The sequence below is a fragment of the Vicugna pacos genome, chromosome 3 (assembly GCF_048564905.1).
Source record: "Vicugna pacos chromosome 3, VicPac4, whole genome shotgun sequence".
Classification (NCBI taxonomy): Eukaryota; Metazoa; Chordata; class Mammalia; order Artiodactyla; family Camelidae; genus Vicugna; species Vicugna pacos.
In genome coordinates this window covers 101,029,600-101,051,014 of record NC_132989.1, presented here as the reverse complement: position 1 = coordinate 101,051,014, position 21,415 = coordinate 101,029,600, and the positions used below count along the sequence as shown (strand labels likewise).

The window sequence follows — 21,415 nt, the reverse complement described above, 5'->3', positions numbered from 1 at the left end:
GACATGAGTGAAAACTATGAAGTAGTCTAGTTTTTTGGCATTTATTTTTTATACTTCTGATGGGAAACCCACCCACAAAGAGGCACCCACAGTGCCTACTACACATTATCCACTTTGACTGTATTTCATGACCTTTACTTCCCTTTTCTCCATTAAAACACTGAACTCTTGGTAGTAATTTTTCAGTGTTCTGGTCTGTGACCTCCACATTAAAATTTAATTAAAATAATTTTTGAAAGGTTAATATGTTAAGACTTTTGTTTTGCTAATTTCCTAAACAAATTCTCTTATATTACTATGACTATTAGTTTCATAATGTTACAACAACACATTATTACAAATTTAGAGGCTTAAAACAACACAAACATTATCTCACAGTTCAGTCAGTCTGAAGCCTAGCTTGCTGGAGTCTCAGAAGGCTAAAGTCAAGGCACCAGCAGGGCTGTGCTCCTTTCTGGAGACTTTAAGGGAGAATCCACTTCCATGATTATGTAAGTGGTTGATAGGATTCACTTCCTTGTGGTTTTAGGGCTAAAATCCTTGTTTTCTTGCTCTCTGTTGGCCCAGAATAAGGGTCTTTCCCAGTTTCTCAAGGCTGCTAGCCTTCCTTGGGTACTGGCCCCATTCCTCCATCTTCAAACCAGCAAGAGTGGGTCAAGACTCTTTAATTCTTCAAATCTCTCTAGCCTCATATCTTTGGCTAACTATTCTGTTCACCTCTTTGGCTTTCAGGGCTTATGTGATTACATTAGGTCCACCCAGATAATCCAGGATAATCTTCCTACTATAAATCAATGGATTAGTAACCTTAATTCCGTGAGCAAAGTCTCTTCACAGCGGTACCTATATTAAGGTTTCATTGAATCACTAGGGAACAGAAAATCTTGGGGAGATATTCGTACAATTCTATCAACCATAGCATGCAGTGTATTTTTTTCTTCTTCTGTAAAGCATATTGAATAAATTATCTAAAAATATTGAGTATTTTTTGAGCACATTATCCTATGATGGTGTTCTTTCTGAAAGAAAGGGTGCAAACAAGGGAGAGAAACATAAAAGAACATTCTTTATTGTCAGTCCCTCTTATCCTCCACTTCTCTCTCAGGAGTGTTGTTGTAAGCCATTATTAAAAAGATAGCTCCTGACCATTGCCCAGGTATATTCTCTTCCTGCTCCGTCATCTTTAACATGTGGATTCTATTCTCCAATTCATAGAATGGCAGATGATCTGACAACCTGCCATTTTTCTAAGCATAAAAGGGAAAGGGTGGAAAAAACATTAAGTGCCTAAGTGCAAAAGCATACTTGCATGCCTGTGGGCCTCGCCATTCTTCAAACATTCCCAAAAGCTTGACTCAGTGACTTGTTTTCATCTCATTGTTGGACACATGCTACACCACTTCCCCTAGATGAAAGAAGGCCAGGAAAATAGTGGGGCTGAATAGACTGAGTTGGTGGAACACCATTGTGTCTAACACATTATCACCAGACGAAAGACAGTGGAGTTTATACTTAAATATTTAGCTTACACTGAATAGAGAAAGTAAGGGAAACTGAACTCATTTGACTGAACTGCATCCTAAAATTTTAATTTCATTTGGATTGAATAAATCAATAGTCACTAAGTTTCAGAAAGGGAGTTCATCTTTCCTTTAGTAAATCCTAGATCATATATTAACATGTATGTTGTTTTACGTTGTTAATCTTTCTGAAAAATTACTGAACATTTTAATGCTACCTTTATGAGATTAAGCCAAAGATACGAAGAGTATTAGAAATCCCATGCCCTACATAGTATGAAGTGTAGAATGGTACGAACATATGATCTTTTGTTTTTATCACAAGTTACAACAAGCTTTAACTTGACTTTCCGTTAGGCTCTGTAATTTTTCTAAAATCAGGTTTAAGCTAAATTTGAGCTAATATATTCTAATGCATATAAAGTTTTATACATCTGATTTTGTGGATTTTTGTGACTATCATTCAAAACAGAATTTCTATAGCAGAGGCTATCTAACAGAAACAACAGAATTTAAGACATGTTATCTTATACTCTCAATGATTTTAGTGCTTGCACTTAAAAAAAAATCCATATCAATAAACGCTAGTAGGAAGACTTTTTATGTAACCAAAAAAGTCAACAATGCTTTTTTACTTCACTGTTCTCTTGTCTGGATGGCATAGTATAGATGATGAGTAATTAAGAAAAATGAGATCCAAGGCAATTATTTCCCAAACTGCTTAGCATTGGAAGAACTGTAGTCATTTGGAAACGTTTAGGATTCTGAACCAAATGAACTTACTACTATATAAAATATAAGAATCAAAATACATAACAGTCATCCCTGAATTTCAAGGGCAAACCACTTAGCTGTAATAATTTTAAGTCCTTGAGCATTTATTATAAAACATACTGACAATGTGAATATACAACTAGCTATACATCCCCAATAACATATTGATTTGCAGCTATTTCAATAATGGAATAGCTCTCAGCACAGGACTGTTCTAGGACAGAAGTAATCATTCTAAGTGAGATACGCATTTATGGCTATGCAAAGTTGTGAGGAATTTGCTAAGTACTTCTGTTTAAAAACTTCCTGCTTAATGTGTTAAAACTTTGTTTACAATATTCCAACGGTATTTTATTCCAAAGGTGTCTCACTCATCATAAAATATTTTGAGTGTGACATTTTCTACTATGTGAAAATTCAAGCAGTTAATACATGCTTAAGAATTTAAAATTTGTCGGAGTCAGAACTGAAGTTGTCTTTCTTAGAAAGTGACATCACTAACGTTCCAAATAGTGCAATAGTACTGTCATATACAGATAAAACACACGTTCTTAAAACAACACAGCACAAAACAAAATTGGTTGACACAGCAGGACGCTGGGAAGAAGAGTTTGGCTGGAATAGCAGACAACTTGAAGAAGGATGAGTGCAGGCTGGCAACACCATGTGCAGCAACCCTGCACTGAAGAACCTGGGGGAGCCTGCATGCCCTGGAGGATTCTTTCTTCAGGAACCCCATATGCCTTTTCACAGCAAAGGTCTGAAAGATACTAAGAAGTGCTTATTGTGTTGTAGACTGGAGAAGGGAGCACAGCCACGAGGTGGGACAAGTATGTACATCTGAAGCCTTCCCTTTTATTTCCACCACTAAACAAAAGCCTTAACCTGAAAGAACAGTAATACTCTGGCCTGAGGGCATTTTAAAGCCAATTTTAAGAACCTTATTTGACAATTGAAACAAAATATCATTTGAAGGTAGAACCTAATTAACTGAAAGTATGTTAAAGATATAACAATGTATATTTTAAACTCTAAGGAAGTCACTACAAACTTTTTAAGATATGTATAAAGGAAAAATGATATTATAGATAATGTTCACTTAATGCAAAATAAGGCAGAACAAGACTATCTAAAGATAAATAAAATGAGTTGAAAACAGCTATAAATTAGTAAACTTCTGAGCCAACTACATCTATAATCACATTACATATGAATGAATTAAATATAACTTTCTAAAGACTGCAATTGTCAGACTGAATTAAATAAGAAAATCCAATTCCATACCATCTATAAGAAATACAGCTAATATATACTGATAAAGAAAAGCTAAAAGTGAAAAAAAAAAAAAACGGAGAAAGATATACCATGAAAATATCTCTCAAAATCTGGACTACCTATTGTTAATATCAGAATAAATACGCTCCAGAACAAGAGATACTATCAGGAATGAAATGGGACATACCATCATTAATGGTCAATTCTCCAAGAAGACATAATGACTGTAAATGTGTGTGTCCCTAATAATAGAGCATCAAAATAAATAAGATAAAAATGGATGTTAGTAAAACAAGTTGGCCAGTCTAACATTATAATTGGAGACCTCAAAAATCCTCTCTTAGTAACTGATAAAACAAGTAGACAGAAAATCAGTAAGAATATAGAAGACTTGAATACTATCAACCGAATAGTCCTAATTGACGTTTACAGAAAAATTCACCCAACAATAGCAGAATACAAATTATTTTCAAATAAGATTGAACATTTATCAAGCTAGACCATAAAATAGACCATTAAAAAATAAAACTCAACCAATTTGAAGTGGAAATAACTCTATTTTAATAGCATAATGGAATTTAACTACAAATCAATGACAAATGTATCCTAAAAATTCTGAAATATTTAAAAATTAAGCATCTGACTTCTAAATAACCCAGGGTTAAAGAAGAAGTCTAAAAATTGTACATAAAAGAGATAAAAATATAACATATCAAAATATGTGAGATACAGCAAAAGCAGTGCTTTTAGAGTAATTCATAGTATTAAATATTTACATTAGAAAAAAAGAAATGTCTCAGAAGAATAATCTAATCTTCTATTTTAAAGAACAGTAAAGCAAACTAAACCCAAAGCAAGTAGAATGAAGAACAGAATAAAAACTAAATAAGAAGTTAACAGAATTAAAAACAGAAAATCAATAGACAAAATTAAATGCAAGTAAAAACATAATCTTTGAAAAGTTCAGTAAAATGGACAAACCTCTAGTTATAGTGACCATTAAAACAAGAGAGAAGAATTTTTCATGAAAAGAATGGGAAATTGTCAATATCAAGAATGTAAAATAAAGGAACTTTGCTACATCAGCTCTAGGGAAGAGTTCTATGTCTTCCATGAATCTGCTGGAGGGAGAGCTGTGATCTCGGTGTCATCACAGAGATCAACTTCAGAGTGGTGTATTTGGAGCCCTTAGTCAAATTCATTCCTGGGATTTGGAGATAAGGGAAGAAGATTCTCATGGCCACAACTTCAAAAACCTCCGTGTTATACAAATAAAAGGAACATGGGCTGTTCTAGATTAGAGCAGACAAGTGAGACACAGTAGCAAATCCAATCCATGATTTTTTTATTAGATCTTGGATCAAAATTAACAAACAAATAAAAAGGATGGAGAAAATATTCAGTGGGACATTTGGGGAAATTGTTATATTGACTTTATGACACACATATTTAAAGAACATTTTAATATTAGTCTTAAATCTCCTGGGTATGATAATTATATTACAATGTATTACTTGGGGATTCTTGTTAGGAATTTATTTTCTTAAGTATCTCAATAAGATATTTGGAAATAAGGACCTGGGTTGCACATTTTAAGAAGAAAGCCAGGTGATTTTTCACTCACATTCAAGTTGTAAATTGTATAAACCACCATATTAGCTTGTAAATTAATCCCATTCTCCATGGGATTTCTATTCTATCCTCAATTTAAATCTAAGGTATGTCTAGTTCTAATTTATTTCAAACCAATTAACTTTTCTTATTTACTAATAAAATTCACATTCACTTTATTAGTGTATTTTTTCTTGCTTAATTTTAAAGTGCTTAATTTTTTAAAAGCACTTTTACTGTGGATACAATAATCATACTTTTCATTTTAATTAGTGATAAACTGGATTCCAGAAAGCTGGTATGTGACTTTATTAAAATTAATCATAATAAAGTTAAAATAATTACATTTAAGAATGTATAATTCTTTCTAATAGGGATTAGAGTTCAACTGCTATTATATGATTGATTCCAACTATAATTCAGAAAACTGTAATCATCTATTAAACCCTGATTGCTATTAACTGTTTCTTCTGTTCTCTCACTGTGATAATATTACCTAAAAGGAGTATGAGATTTAGGGGTTCAAAATAGCCAACTAAGGTCATGGGTTAATCTGTTCTTTCTTCTATAATCACATTGAAATTACAGAATAACCACAACATAAAGTAAATAAACCAACTAAAGTCTTGGAGGTCCAGAGAAACCAAGAGGATTCCCCTGTAAGAATAAATTACTGAGTTACTTCTGAAGAATACAGAGTCAACAGGATCAGATTGCCCTTAGAGGATAAGCCTCATCTGAAGCTTCTGCAACTCAGTGTAGGCAAAATTAAGAAACTTCAAAATAGTGTGATTTCAAATGCCCTTAAATGCCTCAGATCAAGAAACATGATCTGGGAAACTAGAGAAGGGTGTCTTGCAGTTAATTATGAGTTTGATTAATATTGTGCCAGTTACCCCTTACTATTTTCTGTATAGAAAGACTTTGTCCCAGAATAAATTAGCAAGGATACCTTTCCAAAAGGCTCAAGTATGGTAGGTTCCAGAACTGCATCACCAGTGCTCCTGGCACTCCAGCCTGTGGACGGCGGATTGTGGGACTCCTTAGGCTCCAAAGTCACATGTCACCTTCATAGAAAAATTCCCTGTGAATCTGTTACGGAAACGACAGGCCAGTCAAGAAACAAGCACCACTCGGAGGGTTGGAGTACTCAGATGTATTACGCCGGCGGGTTCAGAGGGGCTTCTGCTCCGAAGCTCTGAGCACCTCCAAGACGTGCGCATGAGGTTTTATAGGGTAAAGTACAAACTTGGGGTATTCGGCCAATAGGCATGGAACAGCTTTAGCAGCATTATCATCACAAAAGTGGCGGTGGGGAGGCAGCAAACCAACATTCCAAAGCCAGATATGTATCTTTGAAAATCCAGCTGGCTAGCAAAAAAACATGAACAGCAAACCAACACTAATTAACTTAGATTTACAAGTTAGTCCAGCAGAACTCAGATCAGTATTCCAATACTTAGATTTGTGAGTTATCTTGTTAGCCCAGCCCAGCTTTTCCTTCACAATCCAAAAGACATCTTTACTATAAATATTAACTGGATTATACAAATTATTGGCAAATTCCATCAACTGAAAAAAGACATAATATACATGATATTATAAAAAAGGCTAAAATATTAATCCAGAAGAAATTAAAATACATGGGAAAATTACTAAAACTTGCATTAGATTATTTTTAATGTAAAGAAGTTAGATTATTTTAAGTAGAAATATAAATTTTTGAAATTGATTCTAGAAAAAGAAACCTTAAATATATAATATTCATTAAAAAATTGAGTACAGGATCAATATGCCTTCATAAAGAGCAGTTACAAAATGGTCTAACTGCTTAATTATAAGAAATTTTTGAAGATTGTAGGTTTCAAGCATTTCAGAACCTAGAATATAGAACATTCAGTTGGTTTGTTCTTTGATTTGTTGTAGAGCAAAGTAGCAGATAAAAATAGCAATATTCATCCTTTGATTTTAGCATAAGCATTAAACAAACCAAAAAATGGTTGTGGAAAAAACAAGAATATTATAAATAAAATTCACTTATACCTTAACAAGTTGAAGACAGATGTACATTTTTTATATGCCACTACTGTGTATGTTTTAAATTAGAATATTTCCATGGGAAAAGAATGAACTGTTATTAACTGAATTGAGTACTTCTCAAATTCATATTTTGAAGTCGTAACCCCAGTATCTTAAAATGTGACTGTATTTGAAGATAGAGCCTTTAAAAAAGGTAAAAAGTTAAATGAGGTCCTTGGATAGAGCTTTAATCCAATCTGACCTGTGTTCTTAAGAGAATAGGACATAGAAAAAGAAACACTATGGATAGAGACACAGAGAAAGGGCTAGTGAGGACACATCCAGAAGGTAGCCATCTCCAGGGCTGAAGGGCGGCCTCAGGAGAAAACAGACCTGCACCACCTTGATCTTTCACAGCCTCCGAAACTAAGAGTAAATAACCTGTGTTGTTTAAACCATCCAATCTGTGGTATTTGGTTATGGCAGCCCTAGCAAACTGATACCGGTTTACATGTTAACAATGCTGATCATTTTATGCGTCAGCATAGCTGGGCTATAATTCTGAGTCATTCAAACTCTTGTTTGTGATGGTATTTTGTAGATGTGATTCTTAATTAATCTCAAGATTACTTTTCTTAATCAGTTACCTTTAAGGGTATCATCCAACAGATCCGTGTGTGCCAGATTCAATTAGTAGAGAAGCCCTAAGAGTGAACTAAGGTTTCTTGGAAGGAAGAAGAAATTCTGCCTGTGGACGGAGCTGTACCTCATGCCTCAGAGGTCCAGTCTGCCCTTTTGACAGCCTGCCCTGTGGAGTTTAGACTTGCCTAGCCATCTTCCTTACCTATTGAAAAAGCCAATTCCTTGCAATGAAGTCAATTCTCTCTCTTTCTCTCTCTCTCCCTCTCTCTCTCTATGTATATACGCATTAATAACAAATAGACAGAATAGGAAGACAATTATTGAGAGCCTAATAATAGTGAATAAAGAAAGAATAATGATTTTTTAGAATTAACTATTGAGATGAAGAAATGTGCAGTATTATTAGAGCTGAATATTAGAAAAACTAGAACAAATATGGTACTGATCATATTTTAAAGTCTACAGTTGCCCTCAATCAAGCCTGAGGAACTAGAATTGATTGATTATGGAGTAGAATTCCATGGATAGTGGTTATAAATAAATAAATACATAAATACACAAATAAATGGATTATTATCATTTTTTAAAATATCAAACTAAGCTTTGATAATGTTCATTAATCTTATTGAACTAGCACCTGATCTCCAGAGAAATGGTCTCAATCTCATTAAGCTGCCATTCTAAGGAAATAAACAGAAAGGAAGAACGCATTCTATTTATAGGAGTATTTTAAAGGCATGTCCATCAGAAGCTCGGTGGATTGAACATGTACAAAAATACATCTATTACATTTAACTGGAATAGGGCAGAGTGAATCAGTTTCCCAGTTCTGAAATGTTAAAGGGCAGGCATTTCATTTTCTTTCTTGCTTGCTTCTCTACGTCAAAAAATGATTCCATTCTTGACAGACAGCAGCAGTAGAAGGCCTCGTTACAGCACTTGGTCATTCTGGTGAATGACTGATTATTCTGGGTCCTGGTGCTGTGAAAATCAGGTAAATAATACAAGAATAGTTTCTTTTTAGTGAAAAAGGAAAATGCCAGAAACTTCTCTCTGGAATATAAATCCCTTCCTATGGAAGTGAGAGAGAAAGTTTAAGTATCTTTATTTTGACACGAGAGAAAAGCTTTATCAAGAAATGGATAATTTTGTTTTTGAAATTTGAAAACTACTCTCTTTCTCTCTCACTCTTTTTAAAACTTAAATTAACCTGAAATTTTATAAAATATTTAATTTCTTTCATTCTTTGAAATTGAGTGCTTTAGAAACAACAACTACAAAAGTTCTTTACAAAAGCCTTTTTAATATAATTAAGATTTACAGGACTGAACTCTGTGAGTTTAGGACTGATGTCTTTTGAAAACATAGACATTCTACAACCTAGAAGAAGCCCTGCCCCTCAATCAGTGCTCAATAAATATGTTTGAATAAATTAATGATAATTTATACTTCATTTGGACTAAACATATGACCCTTAAGTAAACAAAAATTAATAAAAAATGTTTTAATACTAGCTTAGATCTGTCTCACAATGGGCCCAGTGAATATTAGGTAATATACACTATTCAACTATTTTGATTCCAACTACTCTAGGTGGTATCCTATTTCTCAATAAATGATGTTTTTGTGGGTAAGTGATTCTTACTGCTTGAAACAGCTAAATCCTCTATAAATGATTGGTATTGGATTATTCAGTTCATGGTACACCATTATTAGAAGCATTCAAAAATATGCTGAAATTCACAGGCTAAAAACCTAACATGCAAAGTAAAAAGTTAGGTTGCTTCAGGAAATATACCAGTACTAACCTGTGTTTGATGAAGGGAAATTCTTCTTCCAAAACTGTAATACTGGCAGTACTTTGAATTCTCAGCTATTCACTTAAAAGTGAATGTGTGTTATAGTTTGTTTATTAACAAAATGCACATTTAAACTATTTCCAAAATAACATAATCACTTATTAATAAGATTTTATCATAACCAATTTTATTGGTTATGGTTTTTGAATCTGTTACCCAGTGGAATAATTTTTCAAGTTGTTGCTAGTATAAAATGGGTTCAGTCTCATAGATGACCAAAGGAAGCCCTGAACCTTTTAAAGTATAACACCAGTGACCTTAATTCTTGCATTCAGACCGAGGTATATAAGAGTCCAAAGAGTGAAGCTTCAATTGGACACAGTAGAGAGACACATCTCACTGCGAAGTTTTCTCCAGAAAAAAAACCCAAAACCTTTTCAAATACACACACATACACAGATGGGGATGAGGATAAGGCAGAACCGAGGAACCTCTTTAAAGGGACAGATTATGAGATTGAAAATATTTTATTAACATTTTTCTATAAATAAGATTCACTTTGAACCTGCTACTCTCTTTACATTTTCACTATACATAATATTGCCAACTTTTTCCATAAAATGAGGCATATAATTCTAGGTATGTTGGAAAAGCCATAGTAAATACATAGGATTTTTCAATAGTCATTGATTTTACAAATTTCTTTTTTCTCTTTTCTTTCATGTGCACTTATTTCTTCTATTTTATAGTTGCAGTTATCTTGACTTTCCCTTGAAACATTAAGCTAGACGTAAATACATATATCTGAAGTAAAAAAAAAAAACCCTGTAAGTTTTTTTATGGTAAAATCATTAGAAAACATTTATGTATCTGAATATCCTCCAAGAATATCAGAATATATGAAAAACTCCTTGTGGTACAGTTATTTGGAAAAGCGGAAAGTACATTCTTAAAAATAAAATAAAGAAAAAAGGCATAAAAGGCAACATTTTTTTTATTCCCAAAGCAGTATATTTGTTAACAAAATTATTGAACAAAGCACAAAATTACAAAGAAAGATAGTCACCTGTAATAGCTAGAAATAGTGTAAGCTTTTGTTTGTCTTTCAAATATATGCGTTAGTAAAGTTCTTACAGTGTGTGATATATAGTAAGAGCTGTGTAAACATTTGTTCTTGCCATTGTTTTTATTATTATATATTTTATTTAAATTATAAGTATTTTTGGATTTATCTTGTATTTAAAGGCCCAAAGATTTAGAATGTATCATATACTTACACAAATAGAAGGAACTTACTAAGTTTATGACATTTTTATTATTCACTATTATCCATTTGGAGAAGGTTGAAAAGAATTCAAATGGAAAACTAATTTGACAGTAGACTCCTTAAAATGCACTCTTGTTAATAAACAAGATAATTCATAGGAATTTAGTCATATTAATAAAATGCACAATGTGTACAGTATTATGGTGGAGCATTATGTGAGAAAAATACATTTAAAAATATGATAGAGCCATTTGTATTACCTTTCCTTGAAGTTAAAATTAGAAGGGAACAAGGGCATATGTTTATTTAGATATCCACAAGTAAAAAAGTGTTAGGAAAATTTTTGAATCTGAATTCAAACTCTACTCAGGAAAGTTATCATATCTACATATAAAGTAGTATTAAGTCATGCTGAATATTCTAAAACCATTAGTTCTATATTTTTAAAGTTACCTATGAAACAACAAAGAAAAAGCTCAAGCTATACGTGTGATGGAGAATGAGTCAACTCAAAACAACAAGAACAGTTATTTAAAATCTGGATGAGGATGAAAAAAGTCAAGGAGAATTCAATCTTTGCTACAACCGAGGTGATAATTATTATGGGACTTAAGATGAAGAGATAATCATTTATGTTGGGGAATTTAGCTGGACTCCAGAATTAAGAAGGGAACTTCTAAAATGAAGTTTGGGAAGGCAATATCAGCAGGGAGATAGTTCGGTAAAGTAGGCTAACCAGCTGTAGGGGGTTATAAATCAAGGGGGAAATACATGCATACAGAAAGCATGTTCAGGAAGTGAAAATAATTGTGTTAAGAACTTCTCAGTTTTTATTGTGGATTCTAGGTGTTATAAAATGTCCCTTGGAAATTCAATGTGAAATGAACATTTTTACCACTGGCTGGAAGCACAGAGTAATTGTAATCACTAACACAGTGCTTCAAAGTGGGTAAGGCTGCATTCTCAATGTTTCTCGTGCATTAATTTATTTAATTTTGTCAGCAGATATGAAGATATTATCTCCATTTTGTAGATGAGGAACAAATACTCAGAGAGCACAAATAACTTGCTCAAGGAAACACAGTCAATAACAGGCAGATCTGTTAATTTCACCAAGATAGCATGACCTCAAATCTGTTTTCTTAATAATTACACTAAATACTACTTCTCCAACTTTTAAGCATGATGTCCTTGAATGAATATAAGAACAGTCCAAATTCTCATTGCTTTTCCACATAAGAATTCAAGCTATGGCTTATAAAATTTACTTTCCAAGAATATCAAGCTTACTAGAAATCTCATAAATATTCTTAAACATTTGTTCTCTATACTTTGTTATGTCCTTAAACCTGAATATGTGAGTGGAAAATGATAAACTCCTTTCCTTTGAAGAGTAGAGAGCAGGCATATAAGTAAGATTGTTTTTAGAAATTCATCATTCCTTCTCCAATTATATGGAAAATATTTATTGATAAAGAGCGAGGGGTTGTTGCTAGAATTCAGTGAAATAAAATAAAACAAAGTCTATGAATAAGAATAAGCAATCTGAAATCTATATATATTATACATGCCATATGCTAAAGCATATATGGATTTGATTCAAATCATGCTTTATTCTTTCTTTTTTTTATCTTGGTTTGGAATACTTTTGTTCATTTAATTTCAAATCTGCTTTAAAAAAATATATTATTTCTTGCAAAAGTGCTTGAGTCTACTAGGCAGTCAATTCAGAAAACTCGGCAAAATTTGCAAATGTTGATTTAAAAAAAAAATCAGCCAAGAGTTCTTTGAAGAGAGTCACAACAAATGTTTGGGTTCTGAGTCAATCTGTGGTAATTGGTTTCTTTGGCCATCCTGAGATCACTGATTGTAACTATCTTCTGAGATCTGGAGAGTGAATATTTGTCAGCTGCCCAATTTGTTCTGAAAATGTTAGCTCTCAGGAGAAATCTTGGTCTTTCAGACCTATCTCTTTTTCACATTATACTCTAGCTGTCAGTGCCACAGTATGTATGTGTATGTATATATATATATACATATGAGAGAGAGATAGACAGACAGACAGACAATCTCTGATATTCCCTTCTATCTAATTAGGAGACATATTAGAATCCTTGTGCCATTTCTTAGGATTACATATATGTAGATAGATATATATATGTAGATACATATATGTAGATAGAAGGGAATATCAGAGATTGTCTGTCTGTCTGTCTATCTCTCTCTCATATGCACACACACACGGACACACGTTTCCACAAACACAGAGCTTGTAGTTAGTAAACTGTGGATTGCTGTAATATGTACAACATTGCTTATTTGATTTAGTCCTAAAAGTTTTAACCTTTACAGAGCTTCATTCCTAAGCAAAGTTGTGAAGTAATCAAACCATGCCTTCAGTGGCATTGATCTGGCACTTAGAGTATTCTTCCTTTTTTGAAAAGAGGCTTCTTCTAACTCTTCTGTTACCCACTGTCCTTCATGTGCTTCTCTTAAGAATCCCTCCCTCCTGCTCATTGACATCTACATAAAATCTGAAAAGCTCACTCAGAAAAATATGTGTTAATATCTTACCAGTTTCAAAGTAGTTCCTATTTTATGTGTGTTTTGCATTTTAGCAGAGAAAAAGAATTTACACCTCTGTTAGGTTTTCATTTTAAGAATGAAATTGTACTTTATGTATACCATTGTGCTCCTTAAATCTATCTTAATGATTTAATTACGTGAAAATAATTTTATGCTAAAGTTATTATACATTTCAAAGAGCTCTGATACAAAATAATACGTGGTAGTCTGGTAGTCTGAGTTGGTGTTTTAAATATTTGATAAAGGGAACGTTCAAATCATTTTTGAAAGTGAATCATTCAAGTTATTTAAAATACAAGTGATATAAGCACATTTTATACTGTATTTTTTTATAGTATTGACTTAACTTTACGGTAGGACATCTGGAACTGTCTTTATTACTCTTACTGATATATGGGAGAACATTTGATATTTAAAAAACAGTTCGTGTTTTTTATGACAATCAGTTGATATTTTAGCACAGTTAAAAGTGTCCCCCTATACAAAATTATTAAATGCTTTAACTAATTTTCTGTTTTAAGGAACTATTTTTTAAAGAATGATTTGATTTTTTATTATTCCCATGAAAAATTTAAATTAATATTTGCTTGCTGCATTTGCCATCATATTCACATTCTTTGTTTCATCCAGTTTACTTGTAAGTGTCTATTATTTGAAAATATCAGAATGTGCAAGCATTCATAACCTTTTGTGAATTTTCATCTGAAGTAATTTTTATAGCATGTAAAAAATTGTTTCCAACTGCTAATATTTAATAAATTAAAGCAAGACTCTATTTGAAAAAGGTCCATATTTTTTAATATAAGCACATAATTTATTGTGAGGATTCCCAAGAGTCCGCTATTTCCCATGAACCACACGAAGTTAACTTTCAGCATAAAGCCCAAGCATAGTGATAGAGGAAATGGCACACCTGCAAAGAGAACCGGTTTCTGTAAGGCAGAATCATGTCTGTCGAAAAGAGCACACTGTTGTTGGACTGGAGCGGCAAACGGTACCACATGGTCATTGCCTCGTTAAGAAATTCCTGCCACGCCCAGGCTAGTGAAAGGTCCTGAGCAACCTTTCCCCCTAGGTCTGCATTAGAAATCTTTCCACATAGATTATACAACTTTATTTTTCATTTGCGTTTATAAATAGAAAAAACAGACTTCATCTTCATTATTTTTTAGCTCAAATTCTGGAACTCTAAGAGAGGAATTTAGAGTCCCTCCCCCGCAAAGTGTTATATTAGGTGGATAATAATAGCAAAACCAAAATAAATTATTGACTTGAAAATCTTTTTTTTTCAAACTTTCTGTTCGTCAAATCAATTTTTCTGAAGTCAGTGTAATTAATACACCTGGGTGAAGTTAATATGGACTCTCAGAAAATATGGACTTCATATATTTGCTCTAGCCCACTAATGTATATACAATATCATTTGAACATTTGGCTTATATATCTCTATCACCTTGACAATCTGGAAGAGACACTATGGTTTAGTGGTTAAAGGCCAAGATTCTGGTGCAGCTCATGACTGCTACTTCCTGGTTGTGTGGCCTTGGGAAATTTACTTGGATACTCTGGACCTCAATTTCCTCATCTATAATACAGGAATATAGATAGGACAAAGTGTGCTGATTTGTATGAAACACAGTCTCTCAGTGTCAAGTACTATAAAGTAAATGACTCTACCTTGCTCCCACTTTTATTCCAAATGCCCGGCCCAGTGGTGTGCGGGGGAGGCAGGCCTGAAATCTACTACTTCTTCCTTTTACCAGGAATCGTCTGGAGAGAGAAGAGAGGTGCCCAGGTCAGACCTCTTTCTAAAATGATAAAACAGACTTCCAGGCACACAATGAAACTTGACAGCCAGAGAATCCGTAGCTATGAAGTGATTTAAAAAGAGTATTTCCCGTCTGCCTAGCATTTCCTTTTGGTAAATAAATGTGGAATTTATAGATTTATAGGACATGATTTCAAGGAATACATCATGTAAACTATATACTTCTCTGATATAAAGTAGAATGTTTCACAATTTAAATGATTCCCTTTCGAATGAGTGATGTATGAACTCACATTACTGGGAGAATGCGTATGTTATTCCGGAATAGTTTGCATCCTGATGTAGCATGAAAAAACTGGGGTGCAGAATTGTCAGTCCCAAGCCTGTCTTTGCTTTATTCCATGTGGCTGTGGAAATACCAGTAAGTCTTGGTACTGGTTACAATCTTGGGTTTTGTAAGTCTTTTACAATAGATTTTGTCATCTCATTGGCCCAGAATTTGTGTCAAGTAAATTTTTATTACAGACATGAATATGTAAACAGAAATTATATTTTGTTTTTCAAAAATATTACCGTGAGAAGAGATGAATTTGACTATCTATAGTCAGTTGACAGGAATTACTGACAATTCATATGAATATTTTTATTACTCACCTTTTTTGTTTTACTTCAATTGCATTTATTAAATAGAGGGAAATCACATCTTCCCTCATCACATATGCTGAAGCATCCTTTGCCCCCTGAACAATCTCAGCATCTTTGGCCACATATGTATGAGTCTATCCCTAGAATCCTTATTCTGTTTCGTTGCTCTATTTGTTAATCCTTATGTCATTACTACCCTGTCTTATCCAGAAGAAACTTGTATATCTATTTTATATATAGTAGTTAGTATCTGCAAGTCTTGTAAAAGCAAGTCTTAAACCTGAGTGCATTTACTATTTTCTCTTAATTTTCCTCGCAGTCTATTTGATACTTTTTTCTTAGAAAACAGTTATGGTTTAAATTTAAATAATTAAATATACTATTCATTATTTTTAGGCATGTTTGGGAATTAAGATGATCATGCCCATTGGCTCCTCTTTTCTGTTAAGCCGCTGGTATGAGTCAAGTTCTGTGTGAATCTACAGCTCGAAACTGAAAATGTGTGTGACCAAGAGAAGAAACAGGAGTGAGCAAAGAGTATGACTTGCCTTTATTGTTTTCTGTTTAGGGCAGAGTGGGCCTAAATTATAGTTTGTCATTTTCATAAAAGTAAAGAAGTTGCCTGATACCATATTAGATTGCTCTATGTACATGATCAGGCTCCTTACTAGTTGGTAATTCCCAAGAGCTGTCTGGCTCACCTATTTCCTTACCACACTCCAACATTGTCTAGAGTTCAGTTGGGTTGTCCCTACCCACTTTCCACTCAGTGAAGACCGAACACTGCATAGCTCATTGACTCCAGGTCATTTACCCCAAAGTTCTTGAAAATCCCCTCACCCATTGGTTAAACGGTCTGTGAACTGAGGCAGGACTGTGGGTTGGGACATGGCTTTCATTGCAAAGTTTAATTCTCAGGGACTAGGAGCAAGAGGACATAAGCACCCTTCACTTTGCCACATCAGGGAGGTTCAGTAGCTCAAAAAGGTGGCCCTATGCCTGTCAAAGAACTTGAAGGAAACAGGTCTGGAGTCTTATCATAAATACATAGGTGTCAGATTGCTGACTGCGCATGACGCCGGTGTTCTCTTGAAGGAGAGATCATTTTGGGTGACTCTCTGCTAAAGTAGTAACAGGAGACAGTCTCTAATATATAGCTCTTCTTTAACTTAGCATAAAAGACCTCTTTTATTGCCCCTTTTCATTGGCATTGGTACATAAACTTCAGTGTAATATAAGGTCTCCTTTAAACAAGCATGAACTTTTCACTGTTTCATATATTTCTCATTACAATGTTATCCTTCTCTTCAAACTCATTCTAGCATCAGGCCAGGCCTCGTGAACCTAGGTATGCATGTGGCTCAGCCTGGTTGTACAGACTCGAGCAGCAAGGTTCTCACACACATGATTCTTTTCTGGATGTGAAAAATAATTGTCTATTAAACACTCTTTTACTCCCTGTATGCTATTGCACTGAACAACCCTGTGCTTTTCTCCTTTTTGTTTTATCCATTCTTGGGGCTGAGGGGGTTGAAATACAATTTATGTGCAGCTACACTTTATTACATTTTCACCATTATGAGATTAAAAGGCCAATATCATTCTAAAGGTCATAACTGACAGGTTATTTGCAATATTTTTATAGCTCTGCAAGGAGAAAACTTAATTTGTTGCATCCGTTCACACTAGAAAAACTGTTTTTGGAAAACATAATTGTAAAAGCCTTTCCTATAGTAAAGACTCATAGTTCTACTTTTTTGCAGCCTGCCTGTCGTCTCAATAATTTTGTGAGAGTTAGACTGTCTAAGTGTAAGTAACTAAAGGCACAAATTCTGTGCCACATATACTCATAGGTTCATAAAATGCTGAAAAGATCTTCTATTCTGCCCTGAATTTTATCTCATCTACCTGTCCCATAAACATTGTGTGTTAGCCTTGATTTCCTAGAAAGCAGAACAGAAGACAAATCATTCATATTCAATCTTTACTGGAGGAGTGATAGTCAAATGAAAACAGAAGTGTGGGGGAAAGAGGGATAGGAAATAAAATGTGATATTTTACCAAATTTAACATCATTTCAAAAAAGCAAATATGGTTGCTCAGTTATGGGACAGCTCCATGAGATTACACAGCACCACTGATGTCAGATCAGCTCCTTGAAAGAGAAAGGAAAGACATTTCCGTGCTTCTTGCTTCCCATCTCCTGTCTCTTGTAATCGAAAGCTTTGTGAGTCATCAGTTCACCTAAACGGGGCCACTAGGAAGGCAGGAATTTCCCGTTGGACCTGAATCTAGCTCAGTAGGACTGGATGCTGGAGCTTCTGTTGGTCATGCCCTGGAGGGTACAGTAGCGGCCATGCCTCATATCCATCACTGGTCCCTTGGCACCCTGAGACAACTTATGGAGTTCAGGGATGAGAAGGAGTCACTGGAGCCAAGGTTTTACAAGCATTCCCTCCACTCTGGAAGCAGGGGAAATGAGTGAGTCCCAAGTACCAATCTGTAACAGTTTACCCTTCATGCCAATTAAATAGCAGCCATTCTTATGGTTTACACATTTATTCTTAGAAAAAGAGGCCCTTACTTCTTTATCAAGAAAGGAACAAGAACTGTCCCTCGAAGCAAAGGTTGATTCCAGTATCCTCAGATATATTCCCTGATGCTACGGGTGATCCAAGGGTCAAAATCGGTATTTTTCTTATACTTCCTTCACCATTCATTCTAGATTTCACTCACCTTTGGCCAGCACTTGGATTCTCACTATTTGTCTGATAGAGTGATGAGAACCTCATCTTCTTGAGGAGTAAGACTGTTGATAAGAATTTTCCTGCTACCACCACTCAGTTTTCAAACCTTTAACGCCCTTGTCACAGGACTGTGTTAAGTCTCTTGCTCTCTGTTATAATGTACTTCATGAGGACCTTGACCATCTTGATATCCCAGAAAACATGTTGATTCACCATGTTAACGACATCATACTAATTAGACCAGGGAAACAGTAAGTGGCATGTACTCTTATCTACTAAGAAGCAGGCAAACAAGAGGGGGAGAGAGAAACCTTTCAAAGATTCGATGATCTGCAGTATTTGTGATGTTTATGTGAGTCTAGTGAGCTGTGACATTCCAGGAAATTCTCCTAAGTTATAATACTTTGACCTTTATAGAACTTGTGGCTTATAAAAACAAGTTGTGGCTTTTAGTGGACCACCTGAACTTTAGAGGGTTCATGGATACTACTCTGGTCTTTCTACATGGTAGCTTACAAGGTTGCTTGGTTTGAGTGAAGCATAGGGCTAGAGAAGCTTCTGTATCATACCACAGCTTAAAATCCAGCAGATCTGATGGTGATAGATGTATCTGAGGTAGATAATGATGGTAGGTGGAGTTATAAAGGATTCTCTACAACCGGAGTTTGTATAGATAGAGGAGGAAAAGACTCAGACCTGGGTAAAAGTTTGTGTGGTCTGTTGCCACTGTGGAAAATGGACTACTGTCTCATCACAGTGGCCCCTCCCTCCCTGAGCTGACATGGAAGGGCATTGGTTATGGGAAATGCTCCCAGTAAGCAGAGGTACAAGCAATATACTTAGTCATCCAATGATATGGAAAGAAAGATGGCCTGAGGTGTGGAAACACTCTAAATTCTGTGCTGTGGTGGAGGACTCTGTCATAAGGTCAGTGGCCTAAAAAATAATGGTAGAGGTTTAGGGATAAGGATTTCCCGGGAAAATACACATGGCTTATTTAGAACTCTTTAGTAAGGGCTCGACTGGAGACTACAGAGAGAGTGAATCGTGATTATTCTACCTACCACGGGAAAGAGGACGCCGTGGAGATGGGTGGCTAGTCTTACAGATTCAAGCAGCCAGCATCATAGTAGAGAAAGATAGAACCTCCCGTTCTAAGCAATTCTGAATATTGAATTTACTCAGGATATAGATTTGGGCTCTCCAGTTCTCAGTTCACAGTTTGTTTGTTTTTTTCCCTCCAGAGCTAAGCAAACTATATCTACAACTTAAATACCATCTATACACTGAAGGCGCCCAAATTCAATATTTGGAATCATCAAAAATGAGGTTATATTTTCGTAGAAGATAGTGATGAAACAGACAAAGATGTAGGAGGACTGTGAAAAAAAAGTATGAACTTGGAAGCCAGTCAAGAGATGTATTTTAAAAAGGAAGAAGAGTTCAAACTGTACTGAATGTTTTTGGTAGATCAAATAAAATTAGATATCAGACCTTAGCAAAGCAATGTCATTTGAGCGTTAAGAGTAAAATACATAGAAATTGATTGAATGATGAACAGTGGGTAAATGTAAAGACATCCTAAATCTTCACAAACCATGTTCTGCTTTCTAGTAATTTTTTTTTTACATTTTACACATTGACATTAGACATCATTTTGTCTTAAACAATGACTGCTAATCTGCTTCATCTTTGTTTTACTAAAACCATTTACCCTTTAAGCTCCTTCACCTCACTTCACTTACTTTTTATCTAAAAAAATAAAAGTGAATACGTCATGAGTCTCCTCTATTAACCTCTCCGCTTATCCTGTCATTATAAATCCACTGACTAATCAAAAATAAAAAAGAATCCAAGTAACTAATTGAGACAGACTGTCTATCATTTTACCAATCATTATTTCATTGCATCTCCCTGGCAATATTATAGGCATATGAATTATGTTTACTCTCATTTTACAGGTGAGTAATCTGAAACTCAAAGTCATAAAATATATAATTAGTAGAAGTGGGTTTTGAACCCACTTATTCTGAGTCAATACCTGTGTTTTGATCGCACTTTAGCTAGGCTCTGGAACTTCTTTAGTCTACTAGGAAAGTCTTTTTTTGGCTTGCTTCCATATGCACCTCACCCTATGTTGTGTTATACCTCCCTGTGGTATAGTTTCTTGGCATAGTTTGCCTCTGCTTAGAACAGAGTAGGGAACTTGCCATGTGTTCAAGACATTAACTTGTTTCAGTCAGATCCTAAAAAATGTGCCTGTTTTTATGCATATGGAAAGTAGGGGGAAAATGTGTGGCTAATTTGAACAGTTGCGAAGTAAATTGCCAGAAAGAAAGTTACTGACTTCCCCAGTTCTTTGTACGGAAATTGTATTTTTCTCTTGATCATTTGTTTTTGTCGATATTAATGATACATTTTCCTTTGTCCTTCTCCTTCCTCTCTATTCTTTTTCTCCTTCTTATGTTCCATTTGAGTTAATTTCTTTAAAGAATTCATGACTTTTCTCTTCAATAGATGTAGAGGAAATTTGAAATTCGTTGAAAAAGGATTTAGAGACATTGAAAAAGCTCCCACCACTCACACTGAGGTCTAAATACAAAGAACTTAACTGATATCAGTGGATTTTTAATGTTTTGTATGAAAATTTAAAACATGATTCTTTCCATGTCTCTCTTTATCTCAGCCTCCAATTTCTACAGGTGAATGAATCTATGATGATTTCTCATTAGCCTCTGATATTAGTTTCATCTCATTGACAT

The 21,415-nt window shown here is 34.5% G+C and overlaps 1 pseudogene; it reads right to left on the bottom strand.

Annotated features, from left to right (window-relative positions):
- LOC102545256 (casein kinase II subunit beta pseudogene) overlaps window positions 1–14,502 on the bottom strand; it is a 45,364-nt pseudogene extending 30,862 nt beyond the window's left edge.
- Between the last annotated feature and the right edge of the window lie 6,913 nt (window positions 14,503–21,415).